Source organism: Pinus tabuliformis, chromosome J (genome assembly GCF_031772625.1).
Source record: "Pinus tabuliformis cultivar Carrire ecotype Pingquan chromosome J, CPIR1, whole genome shotgun sequence".
Classification (NCBI taxonomy): Eukaryota; Viridiplantae; Streptophyta; class Pinopsida; order Pinales; family Pinaceae; genus Pinus; species Pinus tabuliformis.
In genome coordinates, this window is record NC_142295.1 from 864,769,034 (window position 1) to 864,776,285 (window position 7,252).

Genomic DNA, 7,252 nt, shown 5'->3' on the forward strand with positions numbered 1-7,252 from the left:
CAAGGGCGAAAATCAGTTTTCAGTACTGTGGAGCAGAGTTGGAGGTGTGCGCTACGCACTGGGATAGCGCGCTACGCACACAGTCCAGCACAATCTTATGGCTGGCCCTACGAGGATAGGAGACGGCTCTCTCCAGGTCAATCTCGGAAAAATATAATTAATTAGGCTCGAGATGACTGAAAAAGTAACTAATCTTAGGCTAGGTATTAAGTGTAGAAGTTCAAAGGTGAGTTTTTTGGGGTTTTTGTTGAATCAAAAGGAAAGGCAATTTTGGGTGCGGGGATGAGACAGTTTCTGCAGAGGTCTGATTGGAGCAGGGTAGGCAATTGTTTTAATGCTTTAAAAGCAATGAGGTGAATAGATCAGACAGGTGAGGAGCTAAGGAGAGCAAGAAAACCTCAAGAGTTCTCCCTAAACAGATGAAAACATAGGATATCAAACAAACTTAAAGGCAGAGCATTACAGATTATGAATTCTACCTTAACACTTCATTTTTTCAATTGCAGAAGATGAGAGAGGGAAAATGATACACATAACAAACTTACACGTACTGAAAGAAGCACACCATCAAGAAATAAAGCCACAAGAATTCCAAAAGGTGTTGCAAAACCCTGGTCTTCCCTTTGCCAAAATGCTGAAGTAAAATGTACAATAAAGTCTCAAAGCCTCTTCAAAAATGGTGAAGTTAGAATCTCATGAACTTTTTGAAGCTTTGAATCTGAAAGTTTATGGCTGTGGCCAGCAGATATTAGTTCTCTCACATGGCTTTGGAGGTGACCAATCGATGTGGAAATATATTTTTCCATACCTGGTGCCTGATTTCAGGGTCATAGTATTCGATATGATATTCTCTGGCGGTGTCAATCCCAACCATTTTGACATCGAATGATATACTGGTTCACTCTCTGCTTATGCGAATGACTTCCTCGTCATTTTAGATGAGTTTAAAGTAGATCAGTGTATGTACGTAGGTCATTCAGCTTCTGCTATGGTGGGCTGTCTTGCCTCCATCAAAAGTCCAAGTACAGGATTTTCTGAAAGATTAATATTACTATGCGGTTCCCCAAGGTATGTAAACGATGAATCCTATGAGGAAGGATTCGAATGTGGAGACATCGATGGAATCTTTAGTGCAATGAAATCCAACTATTCAGTATGGGTTTCAGGATTTGTTCCTCTACTAATTGGCATGGATGAACCATCTCTGGTACAGGAATTCAGTAGTAAATTGATAAATATGAAGCCGGAAATCGAACTTGTGTTGCAAAAGCCATTTTCCAGAGTGATATGCGATGTGAAGACCCCGTGGGACATAACGGTTCCATTGAGCATGCCATATTACATGCAGTGCAGCCTTGGAGGAGAGAAGAATTTGGCGCACATCCTTGACACCTGGCCCTTCACTTCATAATATCTTGCGAGCGAAGTTGTTAAATTTCCTCCTTGTAATAATAAAAGGGTGAAGGAAGGTGAAAAGTCAGAACACTAAAGCCAAGAATAAACAAAGGCATCTGTCACAACAGAAAAATAGGAACCGATCTCCTACTAATGACTTCAGTTAATAATCCAAATGGATCTACGCTCCAATATTTGTCTCTTAATTGGCCATCAGAGGAATTCAAGGGAAACGATGCTCTGTTTTTAGAAAAAATGGATGACACTATATTCAAAAGAAGTGTGATTGATCTTCAAAACAAGGTTTTTGATCGAAGGAGTTTTCATTTAAAAATGGTTTTGTTTCAAATGGTAACGTGGCTTGATTTGCAATGCGCTTGTCAAAAGGCGACCTCCACATTCCAAATGCTATTTTGGTCTAACAGCAAAAGGAAAATGGAAAGTATAACGTGGCAGTCCAGGTCAAAGACAAAATTAGAACAAAGACATCGATCATAAGTAGAATAATAGGACTTGAGGCCTATTTTTATTTTCAGTTGCGATTTAAAGGAGTTCCACCTACAGATTTCACTATTTTTTGGTCATCAACAGATTCAAGGGGAGCGTTGTGAACAGCTGTTTGACTTTGCAGGTTTGGGTTTTGTTAATGATGATCCCTTAGTTTTAGTGGATCTGTTATCCCACAGATAGTTTATGTGTTGAGAAATCATTTGTAAAGGAGAGAATTCCGAAAGCAGGTGGCAGTCTATGACAAATGGCAGCTTTGAAGATTCCTATTTCAAAAGAGTTTTGACCAGCAACCTTCACAACTCGAGACATTTTGCAATCTGATCCAAATTTGGTTTATTTTTTGGAATTTTAATTAGTTTTAATTCCTAGAAGTTAGTTTTCTGTTCCTAGAAGCTAGTAACAGCTTGAGCATGTAATTTGTATTTAAGAAATACTTTGTACTTTGGGGAAAAGTTCTGAGAGGTGCGTGGAGGAAAACAGAGCATTTCATTGTACAGTTGAATGACAGAGATTAATTAAATGGCTCAGCTCTGATCTGTAAGATTCTTGTGGTGTGGAAATTTAGCATATGTTTTTCTTCTGTTTCATATGTCTTTGTAATGTTTCCATTTCATTTCATAATCGTTTCTAAATGGATACTTTTAAGTGAGAAAGGCAGAATTCAATTTATTTGCTCTGTCTTGAGGAAGTGTTCATATTTAATGTTTTCTTCTGTTCGATAAGGATTCATCACACATGCCCTTGTCGACTTCTCAGCAGTCTTGCCATTCCGTTTAATCTCAATTTAATTGTTAAATTTCGCTCCTACCTCGCCTTATGGAATAATCTGTGCCTTTGATTAAATCTCTGCTCAAGTTGTTCTTTGCCCATGCAGCCCAGAAAACCCCATCATTAAAACCCCTTTTCCTATCAATTTACTAGCCTAAAATCGGTATTCCTTATTGGTCATCTCAGCCCATTTGAAGATTTGTCTGTCGAGATAGACCCGGAGAGATCCCTCTCCTGTCCTCGTAGGGATAGCTATGAGGCTGAGCGTGGTATGATGTTGCCTCGATTTTTGCCTTCCTCAGCCTGAGGCAGATTCGAGCGCTAACAACAGGGAGAGATATTGAAGTTCAACACCATGAAGAAACAATTGGGATAGCTAATATCGGTTAGCAAGACTAGCATGAGAAGATCTCTCAGGTGAGGGAAATGGCCTCTTGATTCACTGTTGGCCAAAAATTTGAGATGTTATTTTCAAGAGTCCCTTGAAGGTTGGGGTGGATGGATTGTTCATTAGATTCCTATAGAGAGGAATTATGGACCCTTTCTTGCTATGCTTGTGTATAGTGGGTTTTTTATTCCATTCAGTGAGTGGAACCATTTTGCTTTATGTTTCATGGTGGAGGTGAATCCTCTAGAGTGCCTAGAGTCATTTGTTATTGAACAGTTGAAGTGTGGAAGCAAAAAGCCTCACGATTCCCTGTCAAGTTATTGGATGCTAGTTTTTTGTTGGGTGGAGATGGGAGAACCTCTAGAGTCCCTGTTCTAATTAGTAGTGGCGATCAATCCCTGGATCAAACCACCCGAGTCTCTAGAATCTGGCTCAGGGGTGGCAATTGTAAGTGAGAACTGTTTGCAATTTTTCTATGGTTGGGTGGATATTTATTGTCCCTGACTTAGTTGACTAACTCCAAAATTAATTCAGGATAAGTCTTTATACATGTAATTTGTGCCATTAAATGCATGTGTGTGTGTGTGTGTGTGTTCTAGCTATCCAGTCATGCTTGGTTCGATTCCTTGAATGATGCATCACTCACTTATGAATCTAAAGAAATAGGCTTATTGATTGACTATTGTGACTGTGACTATCAAAATAACACTCTGTTGTAAGGAGACTTATGCATCTAATGATGAATGAATTGAATGTTTATAATGTTACAGTACTGAGAGTGAACATTGGGAATGAGACTTTTGGTTTATGTGTGGAGTATTGACTTCCTCATAGCCTTTCTTAGAACTATGATTCTTCTGGTTGTTTCTATGATATTTATTTATGCTTTCATTGCTTCTAACGAGACATGTAGATCTATAGAATGGGATCATCTTTCTCATTAGGATTTGATGGAATTCAAAGGGATTATAGACCTCTAAGGGTATGGATAGACATGTCCTTAGATTGCATTTTTCTTTTCAGTTATTGAAATACCTTGCAAGAGGATCTGAATGGATAATCCCCTAGTATAAATAGACAAGTCCCAGGATTATGTCTCATATTTCAACCACCTAGGACCTGGGAAGGGTAACCCTATAAAAATCTTAAGAGGGATAGCACCAATGAATGCTTCATATAACTTTAATAATGACAATTGAACTCTGACATAAGTCCAATTGTTTATAGAACGATCATGGCTAAGTGATGATCGTAAAAGCCTTATTTCATATCCTTAGCCTCATGACCTTATCTTGTGATAGTGGCGAGATTTATTAGTTTGTGTGGAGGTTACTTTGATGGATAGCCCATTGGCCCATATGACAACAACTCATGACCAAGAGCGAATGATTGCATAACGAATGGTCAAGATTAAGCAAGATAGGTTGATAGTTTAGAAGGCAACCAAAGTGACATGTCCAGAGGTTATGTCCCTGAAAGCTCACAAGAGGTCGTGTAAGGGAAGGTCCAAGTTGATGAGGACTAGGATAGCATGGCAGATTCGATAGCATGGTGATCCAAGATCTTTTGCTTATAGGTGCATCATAATTACATGAAACAGAGCTTATAAACCATGGAAATTAAAATCACATAAAACAATTCAGAAATAAAATGATAAGAAAGAGACCATGACACACAAATTTGATTACGAATTTCGTCCAATTTGGACTACGTCTCTGGGCCTTGCTCAATAGTGGGGAGGCCTTCATTCATTAAGTGGCATAAAAAGATATAAAAGTACAAGTAACATTCCTTACAATCCTTACACCTCCGAGTTAGAATATGGATAGAGAATGAAGAGCCCAACTTCAGAAATAGATAGTACCACAGAAATCCTGGTGAAAATTCATGCAAAAGCGCCTATCCAAACACCCAATTTGGATAATTGGTCCTTTTGCAACTTCTCAGAACCTCCCTGCTACTAGGTCAAAGTTTGTTGCGTGCAATGCTTCTGAACTATTCCGTTGATCCCCTCTGCCTTCTTCCGACACAAATGGCCTTTTATATAATAACATGGTGGAAAATCCATCAATACCCAGGTAGTTTACAACCATATACCAGGTTAAGTAGGTGGGCTTGATTCCTAACAAAGGTTCTCAGGCCTAAATAAGGCATGGCAACAACATTACAAATGTGGTGAAACTCCTTTAAAATGTGTGTTTAAATTGGTGGCATGACTATCGACGTTCCCCACAATCGATGGTTAGACCCAAGCCCAAACAACAGGCACTCTACAATACAGCAGATCCGATGAGATTATTAAACATGACATGTAAAATATCGCATCCGGGAACCCTATTGCAAATCGAAATCGGCAGATGAACCCAAAACCCATACATCGAGTGCTCTGCGGACCCGTCGGGATTATTATACATAATTCATAGGGTATCGGGTCTAGGAGCCCCCATCACAAATCACAATCGAAGGAGCCTGGGGTGGTACTCCATATGATTGCCCCCACTTCAATTTGTGGTTGTGATTTGATTGCATCACAACCTTGGTTCTGTCGGGGGCCAATTCTTTAACACTTTGCCTTTTTGATTACGATATGGAATTATCGCATCACAAATTTTCTTGCCTAGGGAAGATTTTCCTTAAACTGCTTCTTCCTCTTGCTGCGATATGTGACATGCGGTACTAATGGTAGCCTACCACTTGGCACTTCCCCATTTGCTGAGACTTTTTGCACGTCATCTCCTCTTGCCACTTGGACAAGTCAAACTTGATATTTGACTTGCTATAACTTCTTCATATGAACTCGGATTTGAGTGTCGTTTGCACCATTGGAATCAGGATGAAGAACACTTTGATCCAATGGTAAGCTTATCCAAATTATGTCACTTTGGGTTTTGAGCCTTTTACCATGCGAGTGGTACTTTTTGAAGATTTACCTGGATCAATCCTCCCCATTAAGAGCTTTTGGACCACCAAAAGCCTTTAAGTCAATTGGTAATTGAGGAAATTTCTCTGCCAATTTCTCTTTCTCTATCCATCGAGATTTACACGAATGCATTCCTTTGAAGCCAACATGAATGTATTGCACATCTCCCCATCGTGAAATTATGGTTTTCTTGTCAAGTATGATATCTTCGGGCAACTTGTCTAGATAGTCTAGATGCAAAATCATCCATTGTAGGAATCTGTGCAACCTCTTCGGTATCCATAATTAATGGAGGTTCGTAAAGCTTCAAGTTTTCAACATTTACTACATAGTACATTTGCATATAAGTAGGCAAGTCAAGACAAAAAGCATTGTCTCTAATATTTGCCAATATGGTGAAGGGACCATATCAAATGGGTCTCAATTTCTTCCCTTCTCCCTTCATTCTATCCTTCATGATGTGGAGCCATACCTTATCCCCACCTTGAAACTAATGGTCAAATTGGTGCTTATCATGTTGAGCTTTATACAAATCCTGACTCTTCTCCAACTACTCCTGTATTGCCTGATGAATCACTTGTATCTGCTGAATAAACTTCTGTGCTTTGTCTTTATCATCTCCTCCATTTCCATCCTCATATTTCCCAAAGACCATGTCTAAGGGATCCCTTGGTAGATAGCCAAAACATGTCTCAAATGGTGAGATATGTGTAGATGAATGTGATGCTCAATTGTATGCATGTTGCACATAAGGAAGTTGTTCATCCCACAAATTGGGATGTTTTCCACAATAGCCTCGTAACAAGTGTACCATGATGCAGTTGACAACCATTGTTTTGCCATCGATCTGTGGATGAAATGTCATATTTATTTTCAACTTAGTGTCCATCATTTTCCACAAGTTGGTCCAAAAAATCTCCAAGAAAGCGAGAGTCTCGATCCGACACAATAGATGTGGGCAACCCAAAATGGACCCAAACATGCTGAAAGAAAAGATAAGAAGTCTGCTCAGAAGTGACTTACTTTTTACAAGGCATTAAAATACGCATTTTACTAAATGATCCACGACGACATACAAATAGTAGTGACCTTTCCTATACATAGGTGAACCACCTACAAATTCCATGGACACACTTTGCCATGGTCGTCTCAAAATAGGGAGTGGTGTGTAGAGCCCAAGTTTTCTATTAGAGGGCTTTGAAATAGAACACAACACACAACCCTTAATAAAGGGAGTCACAATTTTTTTCATATGAGGCCAAAAATAAAAC

General features: G+C 39.2%; 1 pseudogene; it reads left to right on the forward strand.

Moving 5' to 3' along the window:
- Window positions 1–676: 676 nt before the first annotated feature.
- On the forward strand, window positions 677–1,411 carry LOC149229418 (strigolactone esterase D14 pseudogene; annotated as a pseudogene).
- Window positions 1,412–7,252: the final 5,841 nt, after the last annotated feature.